At 47.1% G+C, this 21,990-nt stretch overlaps 1 pseudogene; it reads left to right on the top strand.

Moving 5' to 3' along the window:
- Positions 1–374: 374 nt before the first annotated feature.
- Positions 375–6,203, top strand: LOC122437813 (annotated as a pseudogene).
- The last annotated feature ends 15,787 nt before the right edge of the window (positions 6,204–21,990 follow it).

Raw genomic sequence — 21,990 nt, 5'->3', positions numbered from 1 at the left:
TGTGTTCCTTTTTCAGCCTGGTTGAGGTTGGGTTTTTGCCATCAGTACCCAAAAGACCACATGGGAGTCTGTATCCTGGTCCCAGTTAGTTGGCCCTGCTCGTTCAAGGGAACTGTGACCCATGGCCACACATGGTTCAGTGTCTGGCCTCTTAGATGCCACGTGCTTCTAGGCCCAGCGGTGCTCTCCTCCTGTGATTTGCCAGGAATGCTGGGATGGAAGCAGATGTGGTAGGTGACCAGATTCAAGCTGATGTTGTTGGAAACATTCAACTTGAAGTTTGGTGCCTTCTTTTCCCTCTGCTATGAGAAGGGGATGTCCCAGATCCGAGTAAAGAGAGAGGCCCCATCCCTGACCGAGGATGCAGAATAGTCATGGACGGGGACCAGGAGGATCAAGACACCATCACGGCTGACCTGCAGCTGGCAGGACAGAGCGGCAGGCCCCCCAGGAACGTGGAATGTGAGAAGTTGGCTTCTGTTGAGCAGCAGTCTCCATGGCTTCTATTGCATCCACTGGTGGTGGCGGAGGAACACAGCATCCTAACTTGATCCCAGTGAACCCCAAGTCTGAGCAGCCCTCATGATGTGATCCACTTGGGCACCCCTCACAGCTACTTAGAAAGCCAGGCAGCCTGGCTGTCCCTGGAAGATGCCTTAGTCTTGGCAGGCTCCCCCCACCCTGGAAGAAGTGATCTTCATAACTGACTCCATGGACTGCATCACCAACCACAGAAACAGCTTGTAAAACCTGGATCCCGAAACTGGTCAAACATTTTCCCTTGCTATAGCCAATTCTAGGTTTTTATCCCATGATAGAAAGTTCTACCATCTTATAGCATGCATTTGTTCAGGAAAATACCACAGAGTGGTGGCTTTTAAGGAATATCTGTTTTCTGAGTAATAGAAGAGAGGGCAGAAAACATGAAAAAAAAAAAGTCTATTATTGTACGGTAAGAAAATGTAGGATTCATCTTTTTTTATGGTTCACTGGGGAGTGACATGATTTTCTAGAACTGTCAAGTTCCACAGAGCCAAGCAATCATATTTTTCAGAATTTGGTTCATTATGAGAAATATGCATAAAAGAGAGAAATAGTTTGCCCTAAAATGGAATTGAATACATGGAGAAACTCAGAGATTTGTGGACAGTCCACTCCAGGACTTCTCTACTCATGGCCCTGGAGTTGTGTGACACTGTGATTATATATTATACATATACATATGTATGTATGTATATATAATAATACATATACATATATATACACATATACATATATACATACATATATACACACATATATACACATATACATATATACACACATACATACATATATATATATATATATATATATGCATGGACTTCCCTGGTAGGTCAGCTGGTAAAGAATCCACCTGCCATGCAGGATACCCCAGATCGATTCCTGGGTCAGGAAGATCCTCTAGAGAAGGGATAGGCTACCCACTTCAACATTCTTGGGCTCCCCTGGTGGCTCAGACGGTAAAGAATCAGCTTGCAATGAGGGAGACCTGGGTTTGATCCCTGGGTTGGGAAGATCTCCTGGAGGAGGGCATGACAACCCACTCCAGTATTCTTGCCTGAAGAATCCCCATGGGTAGCCTGGCGGGCTACAGTCCACAGGGTCACAAAGAGTCGGACACGACTGAGTGACTGAGCACACAGCACATATATATACAAGCATGCTGAGTCACTTCAGTCGTGTCCGACCCTTTGCAGCCCTACGGACTGTAGCCCACCAGGCTTCTCTGTCCATGGGATTCTCCAGGCAAGAATACTGGAGTGGGCTGCCATGCCCTCTTCATATATATATATATATATATGGGTTTTGTCCCCATCTCTGTCACAGAGTTCCTAGAAACTTTGAGATTTCCTAAGTGAAGAAAGCAGTAGTTGTCTCTTTTTACATTAATGGAGTGCTTTTGTTTGTTTGTTTTTTTTTAATGATTTAAAATTTAGTGATTTTGGAAAGCTTCCGGGGATGGGAGATGGTTGCCAGTGGAGCCAGTCCTGTGATTAGAAGGTTAGAATTTTCAGTTTCATCTCCCTTGACCTCTGGGGAATCAATCAACTGGCAATAGCCAATGATTTAATCAATCCTGCTTATGTAATGAACCCTCCAGGAAAAAACCAGAAAGGCAGGGTTCAGGGAGCTCCCCAGTAGAAGACCACATGGAGATTTGGGGAGAGTAGGGTGCTTGGAGAGAATATGGAAGTTCCATGTCCTTCCCCATGCCTTGCCCCCTGCATCTCTCCATTCTGGCTGTTCCTGAGTTATATCCTCTTAGAATAAACTGGTAATCTAGTGGGCAAAGTGTTTCGCTGAGCCCTCTGAGCCACTCTAGCAAATTAATCAAACCTGAGGAGGGGGTCATGGGGGCCTCCCTGGAGCAGGTTGGTCAGAAGCACAGGTGACAACCTGAAGTTTCCATTGGAGTCTGAGCTGGGGGATGGGGCAGTCTTGTGGGATCTGATGCTGTCTGTGGGGACAGGCTGTTAGATCTGAATTGCTTGTTGGTGTGTATCCCCTCAACTCTACCTGCTCCCCCCACATACACACACAGCAACTGGGGGCAAAGCTTTAAATTGCTGTGCACACCTTCACATCAATTCTCCCTGCACACCGAGGGGTATGAGAACACACAGCCCAGATCAAATGGTCCAGACTTCATCTTCTACAGACAAGGACTGAGGGAATCCATGCCGAAGCCTCCAGGGCAGGTCAGTGGTCCAACTGAGGTTTAATAATTCACAGGCAACAACACTTAACAACACATTGTTCTCCCATGAGATGGCCAGTGAGCAGCACTCCCCAGGACTGATGCTGCACCCACAGCAGAGGTGAGCAACTTGCTCAGTTTTGGGGATTTGAGTCCCAGGTGCAACCTCTGGGTGGAGAATGCCCAGTGGGAGCAACTGAGATATACAGCAGCCCTAAAGGAGGGGCTTTGCTACTAAAGGTACTACCTTATTTCAGAAACAGTTGGTGAAATAAAATTCATGTTTTACGGCAAGATGAAAAAAATTTAAACATAAATTTTTCTTTACCCCTTTGGGCCTCCTCCCTTGCCTCCAGTGTGTGTTATACATCTGCATTGATCAGACCCCTTAGGAGAGAACCTTCCTTCTTAACCTTGTAAGGGGCCATGGTGACCCATGACCCACCATCACTTTGTCCATGGAGATCTGGATTGTGCAAATTGTCAATAATGCATCATGTAGTATACAGCCCTCTGTCTCAAAAACTTACATAACTGTGCTTTGACCTCTAATAGGCAGAAGAATTCTTGGAGCTTTCTGAGAGGCTGTTCCCAGGTTATAATCCTCAGTTTGGCTCAAATAAAATTTTCCATTTTTTCCTTAGATCTACTGATTTTTTTCATTGACACAAGAAAGGACAATGTCCTATGAAAGTAATGAAGAGAAAACCCTGGCAGTCAGCAGGGCCCAACCCCCAGGGCAAGGGGGCAAGGGAGCATCCCTGGTGCAGGAAGGATGGCCCAGGGCAGGAGCGGGGAGGACCTGCCGTCTGGATGTCACTCAACTCAGTCCGTGGGTGAGAGACACCCTCCCAAGACCTGGACGCAGTTGGTCGGCTCCGGGGGCAGGACCCAAATTCTCACCTTCGACACAGCACACAGCTCCCTCCCCAAAAATACCAAAGGAAAATCTGATTTGGAGTCAGTGAGTGCCACCCACCCCAGTAGAGGCCCCACGGCGTGGCCCCACAGGGAGATGGCCAAGCCCAGACACAGCTGGAGGGGTCTCCACCATAAGAAGGGCTCTGAGACAGCATTCAGGTTATCAAAGGCCACGAAACAGCCTAGGGTCCAGGGGCTGGGAGAGACGACACTCGGGGAAGCAGAGATTATAGAACCAGGAAGCTAGTGTGTTTGGAAAGAGCCAGGACTTTAGAGGAAAGAACAGCATCCATAGAATGGGGCCACAGAATCCAGGGGAATTGCAGGTTGTCAGACACAGTTATTGGATAAAAACAGCACAGTGTGAAATACTGATATGGACCAGGCGCAGGAGAAGGTGGGAGGGTGATAGAGTGAGAAGCCCAGCTCTAAGTCACGACTGCTCTAGAAGAAGAGAACAGCTCATCTCATGGAGTTGCTAGTGTCTGGAAAGAAGGAAAACAATTTCTTTCTCCCCTAACGCTAAGTGGCCCATCTCATCTTCCAGGCCGGGCCACCTTGGAGCTGGAAAGGGCACCAATAACCCTCAGCTGGGACCAGAGGCATGAAGCAGGCAGCCCTGGGCTGGCTGACCCAGAGGGCAGCCACCCCCTGGGATCCATGACCTTTGTTTCAAGGGTGCCCAGGTGCCTATGTGGGCTCATCACTGGCCTTCCCGGCAGCCTCTTGTGCTAACAGCCAAAGTACACCTGCCTCTACTGACCCACAGGTAAAATAAATTCCAGACTCTCTATCTGAAGAAGGCCCCTCTTTACTCTCTTCCAGGTGACAGCATCAGGCTTCAGACACCCCAGCCCCACCTCCTCTCGGAGCCCGGAAGCCATGATGCGGGCAGTGGGGCAGTTGGTGCCAACAGGGTGCTTGGCTCTGGGGCCAACATGAGCAGCACAAATAGAAGCAGCAGGAACCCCACTTAGGGGACTTTGCTGGTGGTTAGGACTCCAGCTGCTTCCACAGCTGGGGCCTGGGTTCAGTCCCTGTAAGATCTTGTGAGCCGTGCAGAGCAGCCAAAAAAAAAAAAAACAACCCGCTTAGGAAACATTGCCTTCCACAAAGCCTTGCTCCTTCCACGGCCATTCAAAGAAGGCACCTGGCTCACCAGGACAGCTGGTAGCGTCTGAGGATCCCCCAGCTCCATGTTCACAAACTTGAGCATTTCAGTCCCACATCCCACCACGAATCAAATGCCCGCTTCCTGTGAGCTCAGCAAGCCTCTACAAAGGTGACCTGCCATGTGGTTCCTTTTCTTGGACGCCAACTCTCTCACTAGCATGCTCTCAACGATGGTCCCCAGAGGACACGAGTCTGGAACCTGTGACCTTGTCCCTCAGCTAACGGATGCTCTGAAAGTGCAGAAGGGCCTGCTCTCTCCCTCTCTCCCTCCCACTTCCCTTCTTTCTTCCCTTCCTTGCTCCTGTCCTCCCTTCCTTCTTCCCTCCTTCCTCCATTCTCCTGGCCTCCCCTTTTTTTGGTCTCGATACTCTAAATGCCAGGGCCTCTGCTGGTTCTTCAACATTTAATTTGCATCAAGCCATGGCCCTGGGCTCAGGAAACTCAGAGGTGGGAAGGCCAAGCCAGCCTACCCCCCAGGGGTTCCTGTGTGTGGGCCTGGAATTGGGCCCAAAACAGCAGCTGCCTTTTAACCTAGGCACACCCATGCCAACCTCAGCTCCAGCCTATTAGGGCCGCCACAGCCAGCAAGGGAGAGTTCAGGAGGGCCCATTAAACTTGAATTTCAATGAGCCACAGGAGGTGCGCTTGGCAGTCCTAGGGATTTGTCTCTTGCTTCAGCAGTGCTTAGATGGAACAGACCCAAGAATGCCCCTTGCTCCAGCCTCCGACTATCCCCGAACCTTTATTCCAGTGACAACTTTTGGCATCAGTTACTCTGCTGTCCATGATTACTGGGACCAGCCACAAGTTTTTGAGCTTAACTCCTTATTACCGATCAACCACTAGCTCCCAGATTCCTCAGAATTATTCCACTGAGGTGGAGGCCGCTGTCAACCACCTGGTCAACAAGCATCTGTGGGACTCCTACACCTACCTGTCTCTGGGCTTCTATTTTGACCAAGACGATGTGACTCAGGAAGGGTGTGGCCCATTTTTTTCCACAAATTGGCCAAGGAGAAGTACAAGGGCAGCAAGCATCTCTTGCGAATGCAAATCCAGGGCGGCAGCCATGCCCTCTTCCTGAACGTGCAGAAGCCATCTCAAGATGAGTGGGGTAAAATCCAGGATGCTATGGAAGTTGCCCTTCTCACAGAGAAGAATCTGAACTAGGCCCTTTTGGATCTGCATGGCCTGGGTTCTGCCAGTGCAGACCCCCACCTCTGCGACCTCCCGAGAACCACTTCCTAGGTGAGGAGGTGAAACTCATCAAGAAGCTGATGACCACCTGACCAACCTCCGCAGGCCAGCTGGTTCCCAGGCTGGGTTGGGTGAATATCTCTTCAAATGGTTCACCCTCAAGCATGACTAGGAGTCTCTGAGACCAGTGGCCTTTGAGGAGCCCCCTGCTAACGTCGGGGCTTCCTGAAGCCCATCTCTGCAGCCACTAGGCAGCTTTTTAACACCCCCAAGACCTCTCTCAAGCCTTGGACAAAATGGAAACAATAAAGGTTTTTGCAGCAAAAAAATAAATAAGTGAGCAACAAATACTGTTTGGTGTAAGTCCATCCCACACACTGCATGGGACATTCTTAATCCACCCTACTACAATGCCATAGCAGCCTGCCAAGAATCTCCTCCTTTACTTGGAGGGATCTGAGATCCAAAAGTGGTGGGGCCCAAACCTGTAACCTGCAGCTTAATGTTCTGTGTTCCCTTCCAGGTCTGTGTCAGACAGTCACTGAGACCACAGTCTGGGTAAATCCTCACAACACCATCCTGTGGGCAGGTGGCTCTTTCATGGTGTCCAAAAGGGCTCTGTGAGCTCTGAGCTCTTCCAAAGAGATCAGTGACCACCAACCAGAGTATAATTGTAAAATGTTACAGAGAAGTTTAATCCCAGTTTGAAAAATGAAAAAACAAAAACACCCCCAGAGATTATCAAGCTTACAACCATGTTCCTTCTTTCCTTCTCTCCTTATTGAAGACAAGAACACCAGAAACCAATAACACTAGCACTGCCGAGCCAGTCCTCAGTCATCATCACAACTTTAGTCTTTAGAAAACTCAGACAGAGAAGTTAAGCAACTTGTCCAAAGGAACACAGCTGGGGATGAGGGTGATGGAAGTGAGGGGCAGGCCCAGCACTCGGTGACTGTGAGATACAAAATCACTGAGAACACCTATCTGTCTTGCTCTTTTCATGGTGTACTCTGCATGGTCCTTTTTTCTTCTCCTCCTCCTCCTCCAAAAAAATCTGTCTTACTCATCATCGTAAAGTAAGTCAAGCATCTGTGCTTCCACTTCAGTGGTGTCATCTCATTTCACCCACCCAGAAACACTGGCTTACCACATATTTCAGGTAAGGAAACCAGTTCCAAGAGGTTTGCCCAAGGTCACAGAGAGAGGAAGTGGTACAGTGGTAATCAAATTATCCTACATCTAAAATCTTAGATCTTTCCACTGTATCACTCTACTTCTCAAGAGGCTACCAAAAGCCATTCATTTATGGCTATTGTTTTTTATTGTGGTAAAACTAACATGTTCAACCATTTTTAAGTGTACAGTTCAGTGGCATTTAGCACCTTTACAACATTGTGTAACGAGAGCCCCTCTCTACTTTCAGAACCATTTATATCACTGAGAAAGGAAAGCTTGTGCCCATAAGCAGTGACTTCCTGTTTCCCCCTCCCTCAGCCCTCAGCAGCATGGACCCCATTTCTGTCTCTGTGGATTCGCCCATTCTGCACACTTCCTATGAATACGGTTCTATAATATATGATTTCTTACATCTGGCTTCTTTTATCAACATAATGTTTTGAAGCTCAGGCACATTGCTTCATGTGCTGGTACTTCATGCCTTTTTAGGGCTGAATGATAGTCCACTGTGTGACCATACGACAGTTTTCACCCATTCTTCAGTTGATGGACATTTGAATGGTTTCCACATCTTCATTGTTGTAAACAGTGCTGCTGTGACCCTTCACGAACAAGCTTTTTCTTCAGTATCTGTGAGAGGAACAGTTGGGTCATGAGGGAAGTTGAGGGCAATGGGAACCCACACAGGATTGTGATGTTTGCACAACTGTTACGCATGTGTTAGGAGTTAACTCTACACATTTAGGGCTTCCCCAGTGGTCTAGTGGCTGAGAGTCTTCCTGACAATGCAGGGGACATGGGTTTGATCCCTGTTCAGGGAAGATTCCACATGCTACACAGCAACTAAGCCCATGGGTCACAACTACTGAGCCCATATGCCCTAGAGCTCATGTTCCACAACAAGGGAAGCCACCGCAATGAGTAGCCCCCACTCACCGCAACTAGAAAAAGCCCACACACAGCAACAAAGACCCAGCTCAGCCATAAATAAATAAATCTTTTTTTAAAAGTTACTGAATGCATTTAAATTGGGTGAATATTGCTGTATGTATATTATATATTTCCATAAAGGTGCTAACACTGTTATGCAGTTTTAAGAATGACCATTTTAATCAGAGTATAATATTTCATCAAATGGATGTGCCCTATTTTACTAAATAACTATTGAACTATAGAATGAGAATATTTTCAATCTTCCATTTTTTAAAAAATACTTCAACCAACATCTTTGTTCATAACGCTTTTATTCAAACCTGTTTTTTAACGCTTTCGTTAGAGCTGAACTCCAGAAATGGAACATGGAACAACTGGAATGCCCATTGTCATGGCCCTTGCTGTATATCAGGGCTTCCCTGGGAACTCAGCTGGTGAAGAATCTGCCTGCGATGCAGGAGACCCCAGTTTGATTCCTAGGTCGGGAAGATCCCCTGGAGAAGGGATAGGCTACCCACTCCAGGATTCCTGGGCTTCCCTGGTGGCTCAGCTGGTAAAGAATCTGCCTGGAATGCAGGAGACCTCGGTTTAATCCCTGGGTTGGGAAGATCCCCTAGAGAAAGGAACAATTACCCACTCCAGTATTCTGGCCTGGAGAATTCCATGGACTATACAGCACATGGGGTCGCAAAGAGTTAGACACGAGTGAGAGACTTTCACTTTCACATTGCTGTGTATTCACACTTCTTATTCTTTAACATTAAAGGCGAAAAGCAGTCACAGAGGTGGGTGGAAACAAATCACATGTGTTAAAAATTGAGGAATTCAGAAAGGTACTAAAACAAACAAAACTCTACTTGTTCACCATGGGAGGATTCTAAGAAATAAACTCAACCTGAAAACTGTAAGTAAAAAGGGAGGGAGGAATTAAGTATTTATCCTGATTTTCCTGTAACAACTGTATTTTAGGATCATAATGTGATTGCAGTGAGTAAACGTGTAAGGTAAATAGAGTCCTTCTAGGCAATACACACAGAAGAGACAAATAGAATATTTCCATGTTGTGACCATTTTGGTCACTGTAATGCAAGGTCTTTACTTGTCATAAAAGGAATGACCCCAAGTGTTCCTTTTTAACACCAGATACAGAAGACAGGAGGAAGGGCAACCCCTGGAGGACTCTGGGTGGGGGGGTCTTGGCAAACAATAGCAGCTCAGAGGAGCCTTCAGAACTCAGCTGGATGACTCAAGACAAGCCATCTGGTTTAGAAGTCCTCGTGGGGGCCTGTCAGACCCCAGAGACTACCGCATGGGTATTCTCTCACACACAGAGCCATCCACCGTGAGATGGGGAAGGAACGGGTGATGTCCCAAAGGACAGCCAGGCCAGGGCCAGGTCACAGGACTCCTGTGCCCCGCGGGAAGGAGAGTCTTTACCCTTGTTGTTGTTGTTTAGTCGCTCAGTATTATCCAACTCTTTGGGACCCCATGGACTGTAGCCCACCAGGTTCCTCTGTCCATGGGATCTCCCAAGCAAGAACGCAAGAATACTGGAGTGGGTTGCCATTTCCTTCTCCAGCGGACCTTGCCAACCCAAGGATCCAACCTGCATCTCCTGCATTGGCAGGCAGATTCTTTTACCTGAGCCACCAGAGAGGCCAAATTACTCACAAGAAGGGGAATCAAGGAGTGGAGAGCCCTGCTACGTGGGGCCATTGCCCTCTGCCCTCCGGACTTGAAAAGCAGCTGGGCTGAACCGGCGCCCTCTGGGGTTCGTTCTTACAAAAGACCTTACAGGGAAAGGAAGACTTAGATGCTCAGCAAACCCTACAGCTTCACAACCACAGTCATCGCGTATAGAATGCCCCCCTTCTGTTTCTGTACTTAAAACTCACGACACGTCTAGGAAATCGCTCTTCTTCCTCGTTTCTGCAGAGCTGAGGAGGATGGGGGAGGCGGAGAATGTATGCCGCCCCCGCCTCCTCCCCGCCACCACCGCCCCGAGCTCTGCTGGGCCCTCCGCTGTGGAATGGAGACGCCATGTGCAATCCCGCGAGTTAAACCTGCAAGCACCGACACGTGCCCAGCCCGAGAAGCCTCTGAGAGGACCCGCCACCTTCTCTCCTCGCTGAGCGGGTCCCTGCGGGGTTCGGGCGAGGATGAGGACTCCTTAGGGCTCCCGACTATTCTGAATGCCGATCTCCTTGCCACACCAAGCATCGCGTTTCCCCAGCCCTGAGGTCTCAGCTGGAGCCCCCTCCTCCCCAAAAGGCTCTTCACAAGGCTGGGCTACTACCGATACAGTGCTCAGGACCGAGTGGGCTGTCCACAGACCGCCCCCCGCCCCCAACCACCTCCGCTCGAGATCCTCGCCCCCTACCCCTAGGCCGGGTCCGCGTCCTGCGCGCGCACCTCCCGGGAGCCCCACTGCCCGGCGCGAGTCCCCGATGGCGCGCGCCCCCTGCCGGCCACTCCGGGACCCTACGCAGCATAGAGGATTTTCCTTAATAGCATTTTATCGTTGTGTTAGTCATTCACTCGTGTCTGACTCTGCGATCCAACGGACTGTAGCCCACCAGATTCTTCTGTCCATGGAATTTCCCATGCAAGAATACTGGAGTGGGTACCCACTCCCTTCTCCAAGGGATCTTCCCGACCCAGGGATCAAACCCAGGTCTCCTGCATTGAAGGCAAAATCTTTATCTGCTGAGCGACCATTCTGAAAATACTCCCCCCACACACACAAAAAAATAAAGAACAGAAAAAGGGGGGAACCCTCCCACTCTGGCACAACTACAGATACCATTTCGTGTTTTTTTCTCAAGCCTTTCTTCCACGGTGTTTGTGCTTCCACATACGCCAGCAATGACAGGAAAGCACACACAGCCAGCCACCCCGCGGGTGTAGACGGTGGACAGCAGTTGGCCGACCCCCAGGAGCCTGCAAAGGCACTGCGCACTTTCTCTAAATCAACGTTAATATGTCTTCAACCCCCGCCTCCTGGTGGTTGTGAAGTGTAGGCTGTGTCAGCATCTCCTCACCCCGCTGCCAGCAGCAAGGAACGACCTGGGGTCCCAGCTGACCCTCCCAGCCTGGTCCCTGCTGACCGCTGAGGAGCGGGGGGCCCTGAAACTCTGTAGTCAGTGTCGCTCCTGGCCCACCTTGGTCACTCACCTGTAGGTTTGAGGGTGATAAGCAAGACCTCAGATGCACAAGCACAAACAACCACACACACACACACACACAAGCAAACATGCACACATTCACAGCTGCTCTATAGAGCAGAACCCCTCCTCCAGAATCCTTGGATTCAGTGGTGGCCAGGGGAGCATAAGGGGCCAGGATGCAACCCTCTGAGCCGGGGGCACAGTCCCCTCCAGGAGCAGAAGCTCCCACAAAGCCAGGAAGAGAAGGGTCTTCCCACAGCAGTGCTTGCAGCCCTGACGAGCCTCACTTCTGGGAGCACAAAAGACCCTCCAAGTCACAGAGAGCTAAGATCAGCAATCGCCTTGACTTCCTTCCACCTTCTTACCCTAGTAAACTGTCTGTGCTTGTACAAAGCATATGCGGCCCTTGTCTGATACCCTGGCCTGGAGAGGTGCACCTCTGTTACCTCCCAGGTGAGGGGGCCCCATAAAGCTGGAGGGAGAGGAGGGGAGGGCGGGTGCAGACAGCAGCATGGGGAGCGCTGCTCAGGCTTAATCTCAATGGATTGTTTTGAGACTTGTAGGAGTTAATGTCTGACACAGAGTAAATGCTAACTAAAGTTTAAAGACTAATATTGCTCAGATAACTCATGGGCCTCTGTCCAGAAATGAGGCCTTCCTTTCCACTGGGTAAACTCCTAAGATCAAGTTTGGTGGGTTATACGGTAAGTGCATGTTTAACCTTGTACGAAATCTTTCCTAAGTGTCCACACGCTTTTTGCATTCCTTCCAGCAATGCGTTGGAGTTCCTCTTTGGCATTTTTTAAAAAAATTTAACCACCTAAGAGTGATGGAATCATATCTCATTGTAGTTTTAATTTGCATGTTTCTAGAGCCTAATTAGGGCTTCCCTGGTGGCTCAGTAGTAAAGAATCCACCTGCCAATGCAAAACACCCGGGTTCAATCCCTGGGCTGGGAAGATCCTCTAGAGAAGGAAATGGCAACCCAGTCCAGTATTCTTGCCGGGGAAATCCCATGGACAGAGAAGCCTGGTGGGCTACAGTCCATGGGATCACAAAAGAGTTGGACACAACTTAGCAATTAAGTGACAAATGGCTGTTGATGTTGAGATGATTTTCATGTGCTGATTTGTCTTCTTTGGTAAAGTTTCTATTCAAATCTTTTCCCCATTTTTTTTTCCAACCTTCACTTTTACAGTATCTGTAACGATGTCCATTCCCACATATCTTTTCCCGCTTTCCTTTGGATAACTAGGTGGATAATAGGCCAATCTAAGAGACTAAGCATACGTAAAATGCAAACACATGTTTGATTATATGCCAGGAGATCTAGTAATTCTGCTTCCTTGCCAGGGAAGCAAGCAGACACCCTGGAACTACACTCACACCGTGTGTCAGGACTCCTCAGATACTTCAGTTTGCTTCTCTTTGTCTTTCCATTCACCTGGGCCTAACAGAGGAGGGAACCAAGTACTCCCAATCTGACCCCCACACTCCAACTCCTAGGAAGCAGGTTTGGGGGCTTGTCACACCTGACACCTCGTAACAGGAAAGATGACACCAATGACACTGATGTTGATGGCAATGATGGTGAAGATGCTGGCGGTGGTGGTGATGCTGATGATGGGGATGATCACCATGTTCCAGGCTTTGCACTGGTTCTTCTTATACACAACCTCATTCCATCTTCATTGCAGCCTTTTGAAGACATGGAGTCTGACGCCCATGATCATAAGAATGAGGACTGATCAGCCCAAACCCACCCATGTGCAGAGCACTGGAAAAGGGGGAGACTCGTCAGTGCACGCCTCCAAAATATGTGTCCATGCTCTACCAAGCACAGTCACATTTCTTTTTAAACTGGTGTTAAAATACTTTCATTGGTATCTCCTTGGCTTCTTTTCTCTCTGTTCTTAAATGCGATGTGATCTGCAGCTGTGCCTCCACAGTTGTTATTTGGTTGGCTCCACCATCCAGAGAGGTAACTTTCTTGGTAGTTTCATCTTACAGAGGAGGAAAGTCCTCCCCTCCAAAACACTTCTCCTCAGCTTCTGGCAGGTCCTAAGCTCTGTATGTGCAGCACACCTGCTGAGATAGACACATATTCCTGCCCGTCACCTTCCCTCCAAGGTACAACCGAAGTGGAGAAGGCAGGACTCATGGGGTCATCGCACAGTGGCCTTGCTTTTGTCTTTCTTTTTCCTTCATGTCTGCTCAGGGGGAGCGGGTGCTAGTTGACATCTCAGGCAGGCCCAGGAACTACTCTGCTCATGTTTATACATAAAATACCACTCTTTCTAATGGCAAAAGCCAATTGGTGTTGAAGACATGCAGGGCCTCGTGAGAATTCACTTTTCCGGGCTAACTCAGAGTCATTCACCTCCCCTCGGGATTTGTTGCTGGAGCCTCAGGTGGAGTCTTGGGAGAGAAGAGCGAGGAGAGCAGAAGGTGCTCATAGCTGGACTCTGAGCTCCCCATGTCCTTCTGCAGGGTCTTCACAGCCTGGATGCCCCCACTACCCTGCACTTCCCTGGACCTGGGCAAAAGTTCTCTCTTTTGGAAATCAATTCCTCCCTCCTTGGCCCCGATAAATCCTGACCACCTACCGCTTCTCCTGGCTCAGACCCGTCCATCCTGCTGGGTGGTTGCTGAGGTAGGTGCGAGGCTGAAGGTTCTCTCCCGGCTACAGGTGTCCCCCTGCAGTAGAGCCTGCAGCCCAGGCCTGAGCCCCACCCACCATCTGGTCAAGCCTGAGCCTCTGCCAGATTTTCCCAGTCTCCTCTTCATTGTGCTTGAGCTCTCCCACCTGTAGTTTTCCAATGACAGAAGGATGGCTGAAAACACACCAGGTTCCTCCTTGCCTGACTTGAGGCAGTAAAGTGCATGCGTGCTCACTCGTGTCCAACTCTTTGCAATTCCATGGACCGTAGTCCACCAAGCTCCTCTGTCCATGGAATTCTCCAAGCAAGAATACTGAATGGATGTTGCTATTTCCTCCTCCAGGGGATCTTCCCAATCCAGGGATCGAACCCGCATCTCTTGAGTCTCCTGCATTGGCAGATGGATTCTTTTTTTTTTTTTTTAACCCACTGAGCCACCTGGGAAGCCCCATTTGAAGTGGTAATGCCCACCTATGTGCCACTGGGAAGTTCCACCTGCTGGTGTTGGGTTTTTTAATCAAAGGTGAAGTTTGAAAACTCAACCCAGGTCTTTTGGAGAACAGGTCACCCCACTGAGAGCCCCCCACTGCATTGTGGGAGGCCTGCCTCTCTCCAGATTCCCTTCCTGTCTCTCAGCTTCCCTTTCCCCACCCCAGGGGTTCCCCGGTTCACTTCCCCGCACAGGCCACCCCAGGGCTCCCACGTCACAGAGGAGGAGGCCACCACTGTGGTTATAGGTTCATCCTCTGCAGGCGTTCTGTATTTCCCAGTTGGAGCATGTTTGTAAGAGGAAGCACAGTTCTGCTTGGTTAGCAAGCCTGGGAGGCAGATGCTTCGGGGGGTGTGGCAGGGCCACAGAGGTTCCCGAGCTGTCAGGCTGATTTCCCTTGCTCTCTCCACGCAGAGATATTGGGTTGCTGTATATACCACCCAGGACTCTCACATTTGTCTTTGGTCTTCTAGATTCTTTCCACTTTTACCTCTATAACAGCTCTATTGAAATACAATGCACACATTACACCCTTCATCCATTCAAAGTGTAAATGGTTTTTCATATCTTCCCTACAATTCACTGTCAACACAATCAATTTTAGAACATTTTCAACACCTCATAAAGGAGGTTTCTTTTGTTTTCATTCCTGGTATCTCTTTATACCTGTGATCAGATAACAAGGATGACTGGGACACAGAGGCGGGGTATGGGGGGAAGCAGAAAGGTTGGCTGGTGGGGCAGGGGAGTGTAGGAGGGAAGGGAGTGAGGTATGCCCTCTCCTTCCTGTGGAAGCTTTGCTGGGCCAGCTCCTATTCATGCTAAGACAGGAAGACCACCAGACCACCGCCTTAGTCACTCACAGATGCAAACCTTCTCAACCGCAGCAGTTTGAGGCCAATCCTGACCATCTAATTTTAAGCCACTGCAGTACCTTTATTTGGAAGTTTTCCCACTCTTATACTAGGGAGTCACCACTATGAAGGATGAAAGTGAAAATGTTAGTCATTCAGTTGTGTCTGACTCTTTGCAACCCCATGGTCTAGAGCTCGCCAGGCTTCTCTGTCCATGGGATTCTCCAGGCAAGAACGCTGGAGTGGATTGCCATTCCCTCTCCAGGGGATCTTCCCCACCTAGGGATCGAACCCGGATCTCCTGCATTGTGGGCAGATTCTTTACCCTCTGAGCCACCAGGGAAATTCCTCACTTTTTGTACAGTGGGTCTCAACTTTAATCTGCAAATACCAGCAATTGGTCTATCAAGGATTAAAGACTGTAATAATATTTTTTAAAGATAATTATAGGTTATGATTACATGCCACTTCCCTACAGGTGCTGTTCTAACCTGTTCACTCATTTAATTCTCAGGACATCAGTATCACATAAGCACTACTACTGTTTCCATCTGACAAATGAGAAAAGATGGTCTGGTCAAGTAGCCTGTCAAAGTCACAGAGTGAATAGGCAGGAGAGCCAAAATTTGAAGCCAGACAACTAGGCTTCAGCATCCAAACTCCTCATATTAAGACAACTCAATCTATTTTTCATTTCACATGCTCTCCATCTATAGGTTAGCAGCTAACAGACACCGCACTGGTCTTTGCAGTTGTGCCTGCTGTAGTACCTGGAGAAGAAAATGGAAACCCACTCCAGTACCCTTGCCTGGAAAATCCCATGGACAGAGAAGCCTGGTGGGCTACAGTCCGTGGAGTCGCAAAGAGTCGACAGGACTGAGTGACTTGACACACTCACACACTGCTGTAGTAAGCGATGACGCCACTAGGGGGCGGTGGTGCCCACGATGTTCTCAGCCACCGCCAGCTTCAGCACATCCTGGGAGACTGCAGGTGTGGCTTCAGCTAGATTCTTCCAGTTCAAATGGAAGGCAAAGTGCAGAAGGAGGGAACCAGTTCACGGGAGATTGCTCACTGGGGAGAGTGTGCAGAGATGTCTTTTCAGGGCCACAGGGAGGACACAGGCTCTGGAATCGCTGACTGGGTTCTTTCCTGCAGCCTCCCATGCTGCCTGGCTGGGGCTCTGACACAGAAAGAAATTAGAGTTTAAAAAAAAGAAAGACAACCAGGCCTGTGTCCAGACTGTGGTCAATACATTTTTCTGACCCTGAGCTTCATTCTCAGTAAATGGGCCCAGAACCCTGCTCGCAGTTGTCTGCAGCTGTTCATTTGTAGCAGCTAAGATCATTTAACTTGTCTGTGCCCCATTTGGGAGCTGTTGTGTAACTATACGCCAGTTTCAGTGGCTCCTGGCCGAGGTTGTTGGCAGACTCAACCTGTGGCACTGAGGGGATCTGTATGGGGCCCACACCCAGGCCCAGATGGCAGGTAGCACGCTCCCACCGGGCCCACTCAAGTTTGTGCTGTATGGATTCCTTGACTTTTCTGCAGCGGGGAGCTTAAACCCATAAACCAAGCCAAATGGCAAGGGTTTGCACTGCACCTAGCAAACAGTAGGTGCTCAACCAATGTCTGTTTTATTTTCCTAACCAACTCTCCAGGATCTAGGCAACTTGAGATGGTCTTAGAAACCCTAAGGGCCCAGAGAGGACCTACGCCCTTTCCCAGGATTCCCTCTGCTTTCAGTTCAGTTCAGTCATTCAGTTGTGTCTGACTCTTTGTGACCCCATGAGTCACAGCACACCAGGCCTCCCTGTCCATCACCAACGCCCAGAGTTTACTCAGGCTCATGTCCATCGAGTCAGTGATGCCATCCAGCCATCTCATCCTCTGTTGTCCACTTCTCCTCCTACCCCCAATCCCTCCCAGCATCAGGGTCTTTTCCAATGAGTCAACTCTTCACATGAGGTGGCCAAAGTATTGGAGTTTCAGCTTCAGCATCAGTCCTTCCAGTGAACACCCAGGACTGATCTCCTTTAGGATGGACTGGTTGGATCTCTTCCAACAACACAAGAGAAGACTCTACACATGGACATCACCAGATGGTCAACACCGAAATCAGACTGATTATATTTTTTGCAGCCAAAGATGGAGAAGCTCTATACAGTCAGCAAAAACAAGACCGGGAGCTGACTGTGGCTCAGATCATGAACTCCTTATTGCCAAATTCAGACTGAAATTGAAGAAAGTAGGGAAAACCACTAGACCATTCAGATATGACCTAAATCAAATCCCTTATGACTATACAGTGGAAGTGAGAAATAGATTTAAGGGACTAGATCTGATAGACAGAGTGCCTGATGAACTATGGACGGAGGTTCGTGACATTGTACAGAAGACAGGGATCAAGACCATCCTCTGCTTTAGGGCTCAATTTATGGTCTATTTGGTGAAAGGTCCACAGGTGCTTGAAAAAATGTGTATATTGCTGCTGAGTGGGGTTCAGGATTTGTCAGTTAGATCCTGTGGTTGCTTATGTTGTGCAGGCTTTCCATATCCTTCTTGACTTTCTGTCCATACTATTCTATCATATTATAAACAGTTCCAGTGTAATAGTTCTATCAGATGCGGAGAAGCACGTGTTGAGTTCCCACCTGTACTGTGGGTTTGTCTGTTTCCTTTCAGCTCAACCAGTTTTGGCCTCATGTATTGAGCTTCTGATGAGTGTCCATTTAGGATCCTCATGTCTTTCCGGTGGACTAGTCCTTTTACGATTGTATAATGTCCATCCTTGTCTCTAGTAATATTCTTTACCCTAAAGTATATTTTCTCAGGTATTAGTAGAGTGGTTCATGTATTTTTTAAATTAGTGTTGGCAAGACATATATTTTTACATTCTTGTAATTTCAACTTACCTATGTCACTGAATTTGAAATGTCTTGTAAATGGCGTTCTCATTCTGCAATCTGTTTTTCTTCAAACATTTACATCAAAGGACTAAATTTTGATATAGGACTAAATTCTGATATACTATTGTTTTGTTTTGTTTTTGTTTCCTTGTTTCTGTTTTCTTGCCTTCCTATTAGTTTTCATTTAAGATTTCATTTTGATGTGTTTAGAGTTATAAAGTATACATTTTTGCATAGTTTCTATGCTGCTTGTTAAATTACTAATTTAATCACTAATTTAATGTAACCTATTACTACATATCTGTGTATGTGATTTGTCATTATCTGCTGGTATCAGCATTTCACCACTTGGTCTGATGTGTGGAAATATCACCTACATTGAGGTCTCTTTACCTTCCTCACTTTGAAATATCACTGTCTTGAGTATTGGATGGTGGAATAATTTTTGTTTCAATCATCAGTCATTTTTTATTTATAATGCTTGTGAGGAAAAGCAGGGTCTGTCATTCTTTCCATTGTTCTGTTTTCTTTACTGATGCTCCAAGTTTCTTTCATCATTTGTACTTCTGTTCAAAGAACTTCCTTTAGCCAAATTGTTAAGAAGAGCCCTGCTAAATACTAATTCTTTTAGTTCCTTCACCTGAGAAAGTCTATTATCCCTTTACTCCTGAAGGTAGTTTCACTGAACATAGAATTCACAGCTGGTATTTCTTTTCTTTGGGCCTTAAAAAATGTGTCAGTTCCTTCTGGCGTCTGTGGTTTAAAATGAGAAATCCACCATTGTCATTCAATATACATAATCTGACATCACTTCTGTCTGGCTGCTTTCAAGATTTTTTCTTTGTCTTTAGTTGTCATAAAGTTCATGATGAAAAGTCTTGCATGGATTTTTGTTGTTGCTGTTTTGGACTCCTGTTTGGGGTTCACATAGCTTCTTGAATTTACACATCCGTGTCTTTTGCTGGATTTGGAGAGTTTGGGTCATTTCTTCAAATTCTCCTTAGCCCCATTCTCCTTCCCCTCACCATCTAAGACTCAGCGATAACAAACAGTTGTCCCTTAGGTCCCCTCATGTATTCAACTCTCTGCCAATCAGATTGAACTCACCATTGCTCAGTCCTCAAGTTCCCAGATTCACTCCTCCATCATCCTCACTCTGCTTCTGAGCTTCCAGTGGATTTGTAATTTGCTTTATACATTTTTGTAACCTAGTCTGTTTGGCTTTTTTCATGACTTCTAGTTCTTTGCTGTGGCTCTGTTTCTATTTCTCCATTTGTTTGAATAGAATTTTGACTTGCTTGTTGAAGCATTGTTGCAACGGTTGCTTTAAATCCTGGCCAGATACTGTAATCCCAAAACCTGATTCATCTGGATGCTGGCCTCAGTCAATTGTGTTTTCTCATTCAGGCTGTAAATTTCTTGGTTCCTGGTACAAAAGGTAATTTTCTATTGTATCCTGGCTATTTTGGCTGTTATGTTAGGAGACCCTGGATCCGGACTAAGTCTCATGTGTCAGCAGGCATGGACCTGCGCAGGGGCAGCACTCCCATTGACTATTCAGGCTTTTGGTGAATAGTGAATCTGAAATGCAGTACTTGGATGCAATCTCAAAAATGACAGAATGATCTCTGTTCGTTTCCAAGGGAAACCATTCAATATCACAGTAATTCAAGCCTATGCCCCAACCAGTAATGCGGAAAAAGCTGAAGTTGAACAGTTCTATGAAGACCTACAAGACCTTTTAGAACTAACACTCCCAAAAGAGAGGTCCTTTTCATTATAGGGGACTGGAATGCAAAAGTAGGAAGTCAAGAAACACCTGGAGTAACAGGCAAATTTGGCCTTGGAGTACAGAATGAAGCAGGGCAAAGGCTAATAGATTTGCCAAGAGAACACACTGGTCATAGCAAACACCCTCTTCCAACAACACAAGAGAAGACTCTACACATGGACATCACCAGATGGTCAACACCGAAATCAGATTGATTATATTTTTTGCAGCCAAAGATGGAGAAGCTCTATACAGTCAGCAAAAACAAGACCGGGAGCTGACTGTGGCTCAGATCATGAACTCCTTATTGCCAAATTCAGACAAATTGAAGAAAGTAGGGAAAACCACTAGACCATTCAGATATGACCTAAATCAAATCCCTTATGACTATACAGTGGAAGTGAGAAATAGATTTAAGGGACTAGATCTGATAGACAGAGTGCCTGATGAACTATGGACGGAGGTTTGTGACATTGTACAGGAGACAGGGATGAAGGCCATCCCCATGGAAAAGAAATGCAAAAAGGCAAAATGGTTGTCGGAGGAGGCCTTACAAATAGCTGTGAAAAGAAGAGAAGTGAAAAGCAAAGGAGAAAGGGAAAGATATTCCTATTTGAATGCAGAGTTCCAAAGAATAGCAAGGAGAGATAAGAAAGTCTTCCTCAGCGATCAATGCAAAGAAATAGAGGGAAACAGTAGAATGGGAAAGACTAGAGATCTCTTCAATAAAATTAGAGATAGCAAGAGAGCATTTCATGCAAAGATGGGCTCAATAAAGGACAGAAATGGTATGGACCTAACAGAAGCAGAAGATATTAAGAAGAGGTGGCAAGAATACACAGAAGAACTGTACAAAAAAGATCTTCACGACCCAGATAATCACGATGGTGTGATCACTCACCTAGAGCCCAGACATCTGGAATGTGAAGTCAAGTGGGACCTTAGAAAGCATCACTATGAGCAAAGCTAGTGGAGGTGATGGAATTCCAGTTGAGCTATTTCAAATCCTGAAAGATGATGCTGTGAAAGTGCTGTACTCAATATGCCAGCAAATTTGGAAAACTCAGCAATGGCCACAGGACTGGAAAATGGCAGTTTTCATTCCAATCCCAAAGAAAGGCAATCCCAAAGAATGCTCAAACTACCACACAATTGCACTCATCTCACACACTAGTAAAGTAATGCTCAAAATTCTCCAAGCCAGGCTTCAACAATACATGAACCGTGAACTTCCAGAAGTTCAAGTTGGTTTAGAAAGGCAGAGGAACCAGAGATCAAATTGCCAACATCCGCTGGATCATTGAAAAAGCAAGAGAGTTCCAGAAAAACATCTATTTCTGCTTTATTGACTATGCCAAAGCCTTTGACTGTGTGGATCACAATAAACTGTGGAAATTTCTGAAAGAGATGGGAATACCAGACCACCTGACCTGCCTCTTGAGAAACCTGTATGCAGGTCAGGAAGCAACAGTTAGAACTGGACATGGAACAACAGACTGGTTCCAAATAGGAAAAGGAGTACGTCAAGGCTGTATATTGTCACCCTGCTTATTTAACTTAAATGCAGAGTACATCATGAGAAACACTGGGCTGGAAGAAGCACAAGCTGGAATCAAGATTGCTGGGAGAAATATCAATTTAACTCAGATATGCAGATGACACCACCCTTATGCAGAAAGTGAAGAGGAACTTAAAAAGCCTCTTGATGAAAGTGAAAGAGGAGAGTGAAAAAGTTGGCTTAAAGCTCAACATTCAGAAAACTAAGATCATGGCATCTGGTCCCATCACTTCATGGGAAATAGATGGGGAGACAGTGGAAACAGTGTCAGACTTTATTTTTTGGGGCTCCAAAATCACTGCAGATGGTGATTGCAGCCATGAAATTAAAAGATGCTTATTCCTTGGAAGGAAAGTTATGACCAACCTAGATAGCACATTAAAAAGCAGAGACATTACTTTGCCAACAAAGGTCCGTCTAGTCAAGGCTATGGTTTTT

Source organism: Cervus canadensis, chromosome 3, assembly GCF_019320065.1.
Source record: "Cervus canadensis isolate Bull #8, Minnesota chromosome 3, ASM1932006v1, whole genome shotgun sequence".
NCBI classification, from domain to species: Eukaryota; Metazoa; Chordata; class Mammalia; order Artiodactyla; family Cervidae; genus Cervus; species Cervus canadensis.
This window is presented reverse-complemented; position numbering and strand designations above follow the sequence as displayed.